The following is a 13,895-nucleotide window of genomic DNA, read 5'->3' as shown; positions in this document are numbered from 1 at the left end:
CAGGGCTGAGCCCTGTGTTCCTATACCTGCTGGCACCAAAGGGCACATCCTGGCCAAGCTCCCTGCATGACCAGACACCACAGACCCTGGTTCAGCATTCCCCCGACCCCAATATCTCCCCAGACCCACCAGGCTGGGCTGTGTGGGCTGCTCGTGCCCTCGGCAGAGCCAGGAGCCCCACGGCTGGGAGGTGCTGCAGGCTGGCAGCCCCTGGCCACCACCTTGCCTGCTTCTGTAGCACCAGGATTGCATCTTTTTTTTGGCTTTTTTTTTTTTAATTATTATTATTATTATTTTCACCTGGGCAGCTTCTCCTTTCCTGTCTGTTGGGAACACCAGCAGCTTGGGGCTCCAGTCTGCAGGGCACCTGAAATCCGTCCTGTCCTCCCCTCTTGGCAGCTTCGTGTCGGTGGCATCATCCCCTGTGTCGGGGGGTCGGTGGCCGTGGCCTCTTCTTAGGTAAGGGAGGTGCTTATGCATTAATACCGTTTTCATTCTGGTACAAAGAGATAAGGGATTTTTTAGCCTTTAATTTCTTCTGCAGGCCCTAGCCAAAAGCCCAATACGATTTAATTCCCTTTCTCTCTTTTGTACAGCTCGACCTCTTTCTCCCCTCGTTTTTGGAGAAAAGACCTCAGGATGGCAAATTCAATCTTTCCTCGGACAGCAAAAGCAAATTGTCCTTTCCATCCAAACTGAAGAGTTAGCTCCAATTACCTAGGGGCTGTGACCTCGCTTCTTGGCAACCTTGATGCTCTCCGGGTTCCTCAGATCTGTGCAGGACCGTTCGTGTTTCAAGCCCTGCATCTCCTAGATTCTGGTCCCGCCTTGCTGTGAGCTTTTGAGGCAAGCCTCGGACAAGCATCAGGGCTGGAGGGAGGTGCCCCATGCCTTTGTGTGTCTCAGTGGGTATTTAATGCCCTATGGCCTCGTTATGTTATATTTTCCATGAGGTCTGGCTCTCTTTCCATTACACATCAGGGCTCAGGGCTGATTTTGGTGCAGGCATTTTACGGGATGTTCCTGATTGTTGCGCTGGTTCAAGCAGCCCGTGCATCCTTTTTGTAGGTTTTTCCTGAGCTCTGCTTCGCCCAGGCTCTGATCGGGCTGCCTGCTGCTGCTTTTTTTCCTCTTTCATGCCCCCTTTCCTTCTGAGGCTGGTTTCTAGGAACTAGCAGCTGGGTTCCTGGCACCGCTCCGCTCCGGACCTGCCGCTTCCCGCTGCCTGCCCTCCTCGGGAGGTTTTGCAATGTTTGTGTCTGTGCTCACGCGGCGAGGGATTACATTCACGTGTTGCACAAGAGGTTTTGCTAAGGCCCTGTCCCTAAACCTCTCGCAGGAATTGGGTTGAAATGAATGTTAATTAATTAAAGAAGCCCCCAGCAGCCAGGCTGCGCGCTGCAGGACCCTCGGGTGCAGGGGCTGGACACGTGCGCTTCTCCGGAGGATGGGAGGCAGATGTTGGGTTTCTTAGCTCCTTGCTTTACCTTTAGCCACAGAAAGTGAGAGCTAGCTGGGAAAGCAAAAGCTTTCTGATTTAAAAAAGGAGAGCCCAAGGGTACAGGGCTGCATGCGTGGGGCTCAGCTGAGCCCCCATTGGATTTGGGGATGGCGACCCACATGCCATCAGCTCCCCATTGACCTACAGTGGCACACAGAGCTAACAAAGTTTGTTTCATTGTGGTGTTCCACCATTTATTTCCATATTTCCTTGTATTTCTCTGAGTCTCAATACTTGCTTATCGAGATCAGCACGCAGAGAAGTAGCAGAGAGTTGCCCACCTTCCACTAACGTGCCTCCTGCTGGGTTTGGGGCACGCAGAGCATCCTGCTCACTCCTTTTGAGCACCAGCTTCCCTGCTGGTACTGCTGGATGGAAACCAAATTGCCATGAAAATGTTAACCCAGGAAGGAAAAGTCCCCTGGTCTAGCTACAGCCAGGGAAGAAAGTAGGTGCTTGTAGGGTTCCTGCTTCCCACCGTTATCCAGGCATGTTTCCAGGGGAGGAATAATGATGTGATGCTGATGTATCACGGTGCCAGCTGAGCAAGGCTGCAGGGACGTGGGGAAGAAGCAGACTTTTGGCATCTGCAGCCCCCAGACAGACGTCTTGGGGAGTCCCCTCTGAGCACACGCCAGCCCTCTTGCTTCTCTGGTGCAGCTTTTGGCCAAAAACACCCGCAGGGACATCAGCGTGCTCGCAAATACCCACCTCAGCTGCTGTGCCAGCGTGACGGTGAGCAGTGGGGGCAATGGGAAAGTGCCGTGGTTAGGATCAGAAGGGATGCTGGATGTCTGGGAGCGGGATGTAGGTGGGGATCCCATCTCCCAGCAGGGTGGCATCAACCTGCCTCTGTGCCTCTCCCAGCCCAGGGCACAGAACTGGTACCTGCTGACCCCGAAACACAGCTTTCCCTGCTCTGTGAGCAGAAAAAGGGGGGATTTGGGGGAAATTTCCCTGCCTGTGGTTGCTGTGGGATTCCTGGGTGATGGCAGCTTGCAGAAAGGGAGAAGCAGTTTGGGATGCGAGCACGAACGACTTACCCGTGGCAGTGACCGCAGCCAAAATCAGCAAGGAGGGGATCTGGATTTAAGCAGCCTGGTTTTATGGGTAGGATTTTTTTTTTTGGGTTATCCTTTAAGCAAGAGGATGTTTTCCTGTTGGGTTGTAAAAGGCGGATTCAGCTGGGTGCAATGTGATACTTCCTGCCCCGAGCAGGAGCTGTGCGGCTGCGGGGTTCCTTGTGTGTGGCTTTACTCTGGTGGCAAGTGGGGGATTTCGGGTTTACAGGATTGATTGCTTTCAGTTTTATTTATTTTTTTATTATTATTATTTAGATTTGTAACTCAAGTTACACAAAGATGAAAGCTAGAGTTCAAAATGCAGGAAATTAGTATTTGAATGGGATTTGATCAGACAAAAACCTCAAAGTATGCTGGATATTTAGGGCACTCAAACTTCTCAAAACACATTTTCTGTTTAAAACCAGCTGATCCATTAACCAGAGTATTAATTTTACACAAAGAATTACTCTTCTGGCCACCTTAATTAGCGATCTTGGCTCTGGGGTTGCAGCTTTCCTTGCAGATTGGAAGTTAAAAACATGCATTTCTCTGAAATGGGCAATGAAACGAAGACGTTTTCTTTGCCCTTGTCATGCTCCCCGAAAGCCCAAAGTGCTTTGGTTTTTCTGGCTGCTGTTTCATCAGTGACTTCCCTTAAAATTTCGGCAGCAAGCACGCCCTGCTGCTTGGGCTGACACACGCTGGTTAACGTGCAAGCATGGCCATAGGTTGTCATTAAGCTGAGTGGCTTGTTTGAAACGTATGCTTTAAAGGAAAGGTGTGTAATGCATAAAGCCATTTTAACTGGCTGTATTAAGTGGATTTTAATGTCATTGGGTTGAATTCTGGTGCAACCCAATCCTTTTTTTTTTTTCTCCCTTAGCGAGGTTGAGTGTTTGCTGACCTCTTTGTGGAGCCAAATGTGTTTACCGTTGGGGTTTTTAGAAGAAAGTGAGCAACCTGAGGGGTCCCACCCTGCCACAGCTGCCCCTCCTCACCCCCAGCAGCCCCCGAGAAGCGCCCAAATCCCCTGGTGCCCAAGGGAGGGAAGTTAGAAACCCATCAAGAAAGGGTTTTCCTTCCAGGCTTCTTCCCCCTGAGCCAAGTACCCGGTGCCTGCGACCCAGTCCCTGAGGCTCCACTCTGCCTGATGGTTAAAAACTGCGTGGTGTAAATAAAAACACACAGGTATGGGATAAAACACAGGGAAAAACTGAATTTCTTCCCTTAACCCCTCCAAACATGCCTGTTTTCACTCAATCATATGTTCCTGTAAGACGGGGATACGGCTCCCAGTTCTGAGCGGCACAAATTGCAGGGGTCTTTGAGTGGGTCTTGGAGGGGGAAAATGGGGGGAATAAGGTGCTTTTGAAGCACCCTGTGAAAAGTGGGGTTAATCTACTCCAGCTGATGGCCTCCTCCATTACCTCCCCAATCAGCCTCCCATTTTTCTCGGGGTGTTTTGAGAGGAAACCCTCGCCTACGGCAATTCCCTTCCTGGGGCTGCCTCGCAGCCTCTACTCAAGCAGACAAAATTATTGTGTGTGCCATTAGCAAGCTGTGTAATGAGAATTACGGCCTGCCTGCCCGGTGAATCGGGCAGAGGGCTGCAATTTGTACAGCCTGGCCGTGCAGGAGAGCTTTGGAGAGGAATTAAGAGCATTCAGCACAGCCCGGCTTCCTGCAGGTGTTGTGCTGTGCCGGCGCCTTCTCTCCTCTCGACTCCAGAGTGCAGGGCTGTGCTTTTCATCCTCTCCTTGCCTTATAAACGTTGCTTTTAACCCAATTCCTGAGTGCTCTTCAGCACCTGCAGCAGAGCATCCCCAGGGCGGGCGATCCAAAAGGCTCCTTCCAGGTCTTTGTGGTGTTGTTTGTGGTGTGGCTGTGGTGCAACAGGCTTGGAGAAGCCCCCAGACCCAATGCTTGGTGGGCATGGATGCAACCTGCATGGTAGCTGTGAAATGAGAGCTGCCAGGCTGCCTTGGGCATCAGGACGGAGGGCAGCAGCAGCTCCTAAAATTGCTTGGGGTTTTAGGATCTCTGCAAACACCCTGGGTGCATCACAAGTGATCTGGGGCTGTGTCGGCACAGCACCCGGCATGTTGCAGGCGGCAACGTGAGCTGGTGTCCCGGTGTATGGCCCCACTCCCCATGTTTTTTAGGCTGATGCCCAGAAAAGAAGCAGTCTCGGGGCTCTCCCTGCCCTGCCGTTGCTCTTTCCTCTGTTTTCCTTCCCACCCTGTAGCTGCAGAGGGAGTTTGGGGCAGCCCGGCTGCGCCCACGCAAGGTCTGGCTGCGGCGAGCCATGCCCGCCCCTGCTCAGGCAGACACACAGGAGCTCTCTGATGGGATTAACTCCCCGAAACGTGGCGAGGGATCTCTGCCGTGCTGTCAGCTCTTGCCCAGCAGCTGCTATTCTCCACCAACACAAAGGAAATAAATAAGCTAAACTCCTGCAAGCCTTTTTTTTTTTTTTTAATATTCCCTTTCAACGTTGCCGCACCGTGTAAATCAAATGCGTTTTCTAGCAGGAGTCGGGTTTGCTTGTTAGCCCTCCCTGCAGAGGTGGTGCCTGAAAAATATATGCAAAAAATGAAAAAAATAAAAAATTCAAACCTGAAATAACCCCAGAGGCAGGAGTAAAGCACGGTGCGTGCAGCTCCAGGTCACTTTGCGGTCCTGAATTGCACATGGACAAGGGCATCGTGCTGCTGGCCACCATGTGCCATGTCCTGAGGGACCAGAGGCTCACCAAGCTCCCCTCCAGGGGTGGCATGGGGCTCATTTGCAGCTCGGGGCTGTTAATTAAATGGGAAGCAGCCAGGCAGCTTTTCACCTTTGGTTCCTACTGGCTGCAGCAGCCTCAGCAACCTCCTGGCTAAAGCACCAGAAATCCTAAAATTGGCCGTATTGCCAGTTGACTTGAAAGCAAGGAATAATTTCTCTTCGTTTTCATGTCTTGGGGGGGTTGTTGTTGCTCTGTTATTTCTGACTCTCATACCTTGTGCGCAAGCAGTAGTAATAGTGTAAAAAGCCTCCTATAGGCTGCAGTCTTACGTTTGTAAAATATAAAATATATGTGCAAGGAAATGGCCAAAATGTGGCTTGTGGCTCTGTAAAAGATTTCTCCGTCCCCATCAGGCTTGTCTAGAAGAGCCGTCCTTCTTATTTACATTTACAGCACCCTAAAAGACGCTGCAACAGTTTCGGTGTAATTAGACACGAGGGTTAAAATACCTTTCACGTTACACGGGTGTAGCAGCCAAAACCTCACCTCCAGCCTCTGGACAAGGGTTGCGCTGTGTGGACTTTTATCCCCTTGCTTTCTGCCTGCGTTCCTGCAGCGAGTAAACTGCTGCTGTGCCATGTGCCTGAGTGCCAAAGGGGTGAGACGGGGATTTCCTCGCTCTTGCTGGAGATGGCATCGCTGGGATGCCCAACCTTTGGCTGGGAGGTGGCTCTCCTGCTGCTTGGGAATGCAGCTCTGGTTTTGTGGTTGGTATTTCAAGAGGATGCTTTGTAGGGTGTCAGTGGGGAGGCTTCATCCTGGGGAGGACCCTCTCCATGTGCCCCTTTCTGACCACTTTTCCTTTTTTTTTTTTTTTTTCCAACAACCTTTTTTTTTTTCCCAGCAGGTATCAGCCTGGTGGCTGCTGTCCCCTGGGGCAGGCAGATCCTTAGGGCAGGGGCAGCTGCTGCTCACCTCTTCTTGAGCAGGGGAAGATAAAGGGAAAGAAGGAACGTGGTAGCACAAGATGGGGCTCCTCATCAGCCTGCTGACTCTCAGAGGTAGGGTTTTGAACCCTCCTCACTCCTCGGTGGTGGTTTTGGCTCAACCTGTGCTCCTGCCCAGAAAAACAAGTTGGGTTTTTCCCCATTTAGCATCTTGCAAAAAGGAATCTTTCCTTCCAGCGTGATTCCCTGACACTTTTTGGGGAAAAAGGGTCCCAAAAGCCGGTCTGCATCACCCCGTGCTCAATGCCCCCAGCTTTTTGGGGACGCTGTGGTTCCCCCCCATGCCCTGGGGTTGAGGCTGGAGGTGCCCGCGGGGCCGCGGGCCGGCTGCTCCAACTGCTGGAAGCCAGCCCAGGACCTGCAGCGGTCACGTCTCGGTGCTGACTCGTTGCTGAGATCACCGGCCATTTATTCATCTGCTTCGTGGCCAATCGAGGAGTTTCAGCCCAGGGTCACGGGTGTCTCGGTGGGACCAGAGCAGGGGGGGAAAGCTCGGCCGGCCGTGGGGCTGTGCAGTGAGCTCATCCTGGCTCTGCTCCTGCTCAGCTCGTCGTCTTGCATCAGGTTTCAGCGCTTATTGAGCCCCGCTGTTGTATCTGGAAAGCTCTGTTAAGAAGTTGGTCCTGCATCCCGAAAGCTTCTTGGGTTCTTCTTCCTCTGCTGCTAACTCCAGGAAAGGCTGCCAGTCCAAAATACTGGCGTTGGCTGTTCTGAAGTCGGAAAAGAAATGTTCCCGGCTGGTAACGCCAGGGCTGCGGTGAGAGCTGGGAGCCAAGGGCTTTGTTCTAGCACCTGTGGAAGTGTTCCTTGGCCTCAGCACTTCGTGGGGCCTGGCTTAGCTGCCCAGGAAGGCTCAGCCACCCTGGGAGGGGGATGAGGATTAGCAGGGTGCTCTGTTACCGCCGGCATTTCAGGCCTCTGCTTCTGGCCGGGGACGCTTCCTGGGGAGGTGTAATGTTATAAGGAGGCAGGGAAATAGCCCAGGGTGTGGAGGCAGGAGGCTCTACATTCCCCATGGGATGTGTGTGTGGAGCCCAGTGGCTGGGAGGGTGAAGGTCGGGAGGAGGAGGAGGTGTGTGGGGCATGGAGATCTTCATCCTGCGTGGCTTAGTGGAGTGCCGTGGGCCACAGCCCGATGCCACATCAGCTCCTGCAGGGCTCAGCAGTGGGAGCTGCAGGTTTCTTATGAGGCTGTGCCCCCCCCGAAGCAGGTTTTAGGTGTGGTTTTTAGGTGTGGTTGTGCTCGCAGGGGCAGCACGATGAAACCCGCCGGGCAGCGCGCTGCCACGTGCTGAGCAAAAACCTCCTCGGGCAAAGGTTTGCTCTCCAGGTCATCCCGAGTTCGTTTGGCACGCGTGCTCCCAGCGTATCCACCGGGAAAGGAAACATCAACAAGAGCAGCTTAATGGCCCTGACTGTCAAACAAAGCAGAAATAGTCTCATTTTTAATTTAAGGGGGACTCTGACGCCTCTTGGTGCTTTCCCGAGGGGGCAGCAGCCACCTGGCGTGGGTGCTGCTCGGGTTTGGGGTGCAGGCAGAGCCTCTTCCCCCGGGGAAAGGACCCGGAGCCTGCAAACGGGGCAAAAAGCATGGAGCAGAGCAGAGGCTGCTTGGTTGCTGTGTAAATGAGACCTGGGAACGAATTCTCACTGTTGGCCAGGTGTGGGGTCTCTTTCTGGCCAAGGGTGGGTTCCTGCACTGTGTTCCCACGGAGCCCACCCCTGAGCCCTGCAGGGGCAGAGGATCGAGGTTTTCCAAACCCTTTTGGCTTCAACAGGACTAGAGTGTGTGCTGAGAATTAACCAGGTATTTAAGTGATTTTCTGGCTTGCCAAGCACGAGATAAGATATCGCAGAGGAGGAGAGCAGAGCCGTGGTCTCCCAGCTGAAGGTTTGTGCAGACGGGGAGCTGACCAGGCAGGGGCAGCAGCGGGGTGAGCCAGGGGCTGTGGGTTCAGCTTGTTCTGCTTCTTCTGCTCCACACAGGTGGCTAGTGAGCTGCAGGTAAGTGGGACGTGCTTGAGGAGGGATTGCAAGGGAGGTCTCATGTGGAGAGTCCTGACTCCTGCTGCTGATAAAGAACGGGGCTGGGGGGACATCCCCAAAGCCAGACCCCTTTGGTGGGGCTTCTGCTGCCATTTCTGAGCACTTTCACTGAGTTCCTCGCTGACCTACGCGAGGCAAATCACAGTCACGTAGCTTTTTGCTATTGCACAACTCAGTTTTACAATTGCACCTTGGGCCAGGGCCGGGCACAGGAGAGCGGTGCCAGGGGAACCCTCACCGCGGGCGGGCATCAGGGCTGGGCATCCTCCAGCTGGAAGCAAGCATGGCCGTGCCTGGCTGGAGACATCCTTAGCTCTGGTGCCAGCTTGCCGTGACACACTTCCAGGCACAGATCCTGAAAAAAAAAATAGCATTTCACAGGTTTGATGAGGAGTTCGAAGGAGAAGTGGGTGATAACCCTGCTTTTTCCCAGGCTGGGGCTGGCCGCTATGACCCCATAGTTTGGCACAGCAGGTTTCTTTGTGGAAAGGTGTGTGTGATGGGTGCTCAATGAAACCACTTCTGGTCCATCTGCTGCCAGTGTCGGGAGGGAAATGAGCCGTAAACTTCATGAGATGGGACTACCAGGGAGCTCTGCTGGAGTGGGATGGGGGCTGCAGCCAGCAGCTCCCTCCCCTCCTCGCCTGGCTTTTGGGAACAGGCCGGTGGGTGCCTTAGCTCAGCGATGGGAGAACGTGGCCTGGGGGCTGCAGAAGGGGAGGTCAGCTTCGGGGGAAAGCCATGGGCAGGCTGGCAGTGCAATCAGAGTTTCTGAGGGCTGAGCTTTTAATACGCTGTTAATTTTCCCTTAGCTGTGGGCAGAGTGAAAACAAAGCACTGGATCGCTACCAAAACCCAGCGATCTGGGAAGCCTCTTTCTGTTGTTCCAGCGAAGACGAGAAGGTACAAGATGGATATTTTGTGTGTGTGGTGACGTTAGGAGTGCCAACCCTTCATGCTGTGTAAAATCCTTCCTCCTTATCCTCCCCGTGCTGTGGCCGCTTTGTGCTTATCGGGGTTTGCTTCTGGGAATTTCAACCTGGCTGCATCCTGCTGAGCTCCTTAGGTGGCCTGGGCTGGGCTTGAGCGTGTCTCCACATATGTACCCAGAAGTACAGTTGCCCTGATTATTATGCAAAGCATAAATTAGTCTAGCGTACGAGCGTGTTATGTATTGATTTGCCATCGCTTTGAATCCCATTACAAGAATCTGCTTTATTAATGGACTTTGTCCATGCTTGAGATGAGCTGCGATGCTGGATTTGCAAATGAAAGGACTAAATTCATGGTGTCCATATTAATTACTTGTGCTCCGCTGGCCTCCTTGGCAAGTGGGTGGAAGCTGTGGAAACCTCTGGTTTTATTCCGTCCCTGTTGCTCTGTCTTGAGTAAGAAAACGAGCTGGGTGCTGTGGGGTTTGTATGTTTTGCTCCTTTGCTGGAAGCCTCTTGTATGCAATGAGAAGGTACCAAGAGCAGAAAGAGGCTCCAGACATGGTGTGGAACAGGTGGTCGTTAGCTGAAGGTGATTTTATTGCAGTGCCAGGTCCCACCCTGCCTCCCCATCGCTGGCTCTGGGCTAAAATCCACCGATCTCATATTCCTTCCAGGGAACTTTGCCTCCTCTGCCCCTGCTCTCCTCCTGCCCAGGCTCCTGCTGGCACATAAATAGTGCAAAAAGTGTCTTGAGATGCTTTTCTCAGAATCAGCTGCAGTTTGTTCCTTTAAATGATCTTTTTGCTAATGCCCACATTGGTCCATGGCAGCCGGTTTAAGGAGTTAATTGAATATTTCTCTCTCTGAGCGATGCCTTCAATTACTTCCCTCGAATAACCTCCTCTGAGAGCCAGCTGTGCTGAGGAGTCGTCGTCGCTCATTGCTACTACAAAGTCTGTATCAATAAGATTTCAGGTTTTGTTCTGGCATCTACCTGCTTCGAAGGATCCCAAAGCAATTGTCAAAGCATTTGTGTACTCTTCCACTGCTGAAATCCAGTCCCTTTGAAGTAGAGCTCGCATTTATTGAGCGATAACAATACGTCCCTCCGTAGCTAATGCAATAATAATCAGTCCAGGGCTTGGAAGTGAAGCCGGGTTTTAGGTAGCTGTTATTGGATTGCAGGCTCTTATTGTACGTGCAGGAAGGGATTGATTTCTTCTGGGGGGGTATGGGAGGCTCCGTCACACCAAGCAAACCTTGGTCTGGGGAAACCCAGCTTCTGCCAGCATCTTGCCTGAGGTCCCAGCTCAGCAACCCCGATAGCAGTTGGGGACCATCTGTCCTGCTGTCTGTCCGTCTGCTGCAACCAGGCCCTGGTCCTCCCCTAGCTGGGATCTCCTCCTTCCCCTGTTGCCGATTCCCCCAAACTTACAGGACCTTAATCAGCTTTGTCCCTTTCCCATAGCTGGATGAAACTGGCTGCCTTCTGGAGTTATTGGAGGACAGAGAGGCGGCAGGACGGACAGACAGCAGCCAGGCCTGGTTGCCTGCTGGCTTTGTTATTAAGGTTGGGCCACCTGAGGCAGGATTTGTGGGCTCTCCTCTTGGTACATCCCTTGGCAGAGGCTGCCCATGCTGGGTGCGCAAGTGGGGCTGTGTACAGCGAGTGTGCTTGGCTCATTGCTGTTAATTAAATTCGATAAGAGCAGGTGAGAGATAAATGCAGATTGCAAAAAGTGCTGGTAGGCTCCGTGTGGCTTCAGGAACTCCCAAGGATTGTAGTGTGTGTGGTGAGATGCTGCCGTAATTCCCAGCTGAGTGCTGCCCTCGTATCGGGAATCGCTCGCTTGCTGTGTGCCCACATGCCAGGAGGTCTGTAACAGGCTGTGGAAATTAGGGAGATGAGTGATCCCTCCCTTCTGCTTGCAAATCCTGTCCTCTTTTCTGCAAGGATCCCTGTGCTGCCTTTTTGTTGCTCCTGTAAACAAAGAGGTGCATGAGAACACAAGAACTGCATGCTCAAAGATAAGACTTGAGTGCCTGTAAGGCATCTCCTTACCCCTTCCAAGTCCAAGAGGTGTCTGAGCTGCCAAGAAAATAGCAGGGAACTAAAGAAAGCTTAAAAACTTAGCTGGTGCTGCTGGATGGTCAGCTGCAAACAGGAGGAGCCAGGAGTTGTTAAGGGGAGCTCCAGCAGCCAAAGCAGAGGTAATGGGGCACGAGAGAAGGGACCCGAAACCTCCTGGTGTGGGATCTGCGTGGGCTGTGGTCACAGCAGGAGCAGTGGTCCCAAAGTGATGGACCAGAAGTGGCTTGGATGGGAAACCAGGCTGTGGGCAGCTCCTCCTGCTTTAGGAGGGATGTGTGAATACTATTTTGTGAGCTTAAGACAAACGTGTGTGTTAAAGGCATCGGTGGACCTAGATTGTCTAAATTGTTCAGAGCCTGGAGTTGCCTTCCCTGGGCAGTGTTTCTAAATCCTGTCTGTATTGGGATCCCACCGGCTCTGTAAATGAAGGTGGGGGGCTATCTGTTCCCATTAAATATCCACAGGCACCTTTCTGAAAATGTCTGCGAGCTGCGGCCTGGCCTAACTCCAATTGGGGTAATTACATTTGCCTCACAGATTAAAATAAATGAGGCACATTCTTCTTCCAATCTCTTATTCCTAGTTGTTTATTATTGAGATGGCAGCATCGTATCTTTGCCCATTAATCCATCTCAATGTGTTTCCAAAATTCCTGGAGGGGGTTTGGGCTGCCACCATTTATTATTTGAGTCAATCTGACAGGCAAACGTTTACTTCTTCCCTTAAACATTGACTCTTCTCTAAATGTACCCTCACTTGAGGCTTGAGTGTGCGATCAGCAGTTCCTGACCAGTATTTACTCTCCTAAACAGAAAATATCCCATGCAAAACTCCAGTTTTGCACCAGTCCTGGGGATTACAAACAGAAATTCACAGCAGCAGTTGCTGGTTTGCCTGGGCTGGGGACTGCCACCCTTGTCTCTGGGCTGGTTACAGGGGTGTTTGTGGGTGACATGGGGTGCTGGGCATCCAGAGAATCATCTGCCCTCCAGCAGTGCCCGGCCACCTTTCCTGGCCTTATTTCAGCAGAAAGTAAGGCAGCACCAAACTAATTAGCAATTAAGCAAATTCAGGAGGGCCGATCCCATGCAAAACAGGTGGGGGCTGATTCCAGGGGCTGTGGCCAGGCCTGGAAGATTGCAGCTGGCAGATCCATAAACACACACTTTTTCTCTGGCTTACGAACCTCAACCAGACTCTGACGATCGAGCCGAACATCCTAAGGATTAAAGGCAAGGAGTGGTGTGTTTTATGGGACCGAGCAGCTCCATCCATCCTCCCTCGTGGAGCGGCCCCATGGCCTGTGCACACCCTGCGCTGCGGAGCACATCCCATCTCCCGTGCCTGTCTCCAGTCCGGCCTCACTCACTGCAGATACCCTCCTCATGAAGTCACCTCTCCCAGAGGAGTTTCTGCAGGTGATGGATTGCACTCAGGACTAATCCCTCTCTTCCTCCGTGCCTGATGCTTGTTTACAATACCAGCCTCTCCGCCTGGCGATCCGTTATGCTGCTCTGGCTCTTGGTTGTGGATAAGAACCAGTTTTGGAAAAGGTGCTGGCCAAAATAGCAGCTCGGGGGATATTTATGAGCAGCTGAGACCCAAGGAGCTCTGGGCGATGTTTTGCACAGTAACCTCATTTGGGCAACCAGTGACTGCCTTCCCTCCCTGTTCGTAAAAGCAGCGACGGAGCACCCTGCTCTATCGCCTGGCTTCTCACACAGACTTGCTGAATTTTCCTCTAATTGCGATTCAGCACGCAGTGACAAATAGTTTAATAAGAGAAAATGTGCCCGACTTCCGCTGCTTATGGCTCCTGGTGGCTTGGGGAGCATCGCATGGTGCCAGCCTTCATGGAAATGCAGCGCGGGGAGCCGAGTGCTGGGCTCTTGGTGTTGTGCTGCAGTTCCTGACAGGCAGCAGAGAGGAACTAAAAAATCCTTGTGCCCAGCAATAGGGAAAGATAAGCTAGGGTTATGACTCCCAATGCCTTGCTTGCCATTTTTTTTTTATTATTTTTTTTTTCCTTTTTCACTGGGAAAATGGCATTGCTTGTGTATGGTTTGCCTGGGGAAGTCAATGGTGAGCCCTGAGTTTGGGCTGGGGTTTGGGGAGCTGGGTTGTTTCCTGTTGTTGCTTGCACAAAGGAGTCCCAAGGTCTGTACCCATGCCTGGCTGCTGTTTTCCCAAAACAACTGGGAAATAACTCTTGTGCCTTTCTTGGCTGTGCCCAGGAAGTTTCCTTTGCTGGCTGCCGTGGAGGGAGGCATTGATTCTTCCTGCTGGACTTCTGAGTTAAATCGCTACTTCCTTCACAACCTTCTTTTTTATCTTTTTGGAAATGTACGATGTTTGCATTGCAGCAGGAGACCCCTCCTGCAGAGGCTGAATGCTGGTGGTTGGTGGCAGGGGGCTGTGATCCCTCCATCCTTGCCCCCAGCTGGTAAACCATCCCCAGGGACTGGCGAGGGTTTGGCTTTCTCCTGGCCTCCCAAACTTAGAAACAAATCAGATACCTTGCA

The 13,895-nt window shown here is 52.3% G+C and overlaps 1 protein-coding gene and 1 long non-coding RNA gene across 5 annotated transcripts in view; both read left to right on the top strand.

Moving 5' to 3' along the window:
- The window catches only part of LRRC75A (leucine rich repeat containing 75A), a 79,410-nt gene that overhangs the window by 20,882 nt on the left and 44,633 nt on the right, over positions 1–13,895 (top strand). The gene's annotated exons all lie outside the window — the stretch shown is intronic.
- LOC137842274 (uncharacterized) lies at positions 329–994 on the top strand. The gene is made up of 2 exons (XR_011088992.1): positions 329–459; positions 597–994. It is a non-coding gene; the product is annotated as an uncharacterized lncRNA (long non-coding RNA).

Source organism: Anas acuta, chromosome 19 (assembly GCF_963932015.1).
Source record: "Anas acuta chromosome 19, bAnaAcu1.1, whole genome shotgun sequence".
Taxonomy (NCBI): domain Eukaryota; kingdom Metazoa; phylum Chordata; class Aves; order Anseriformes; family Anatidae; genus Anas; species Anas acuta.
Note: the sequence above shows the minus strand (reverse complement) of the source record. Positions and strands in the feature narration are given on the sequence as shown.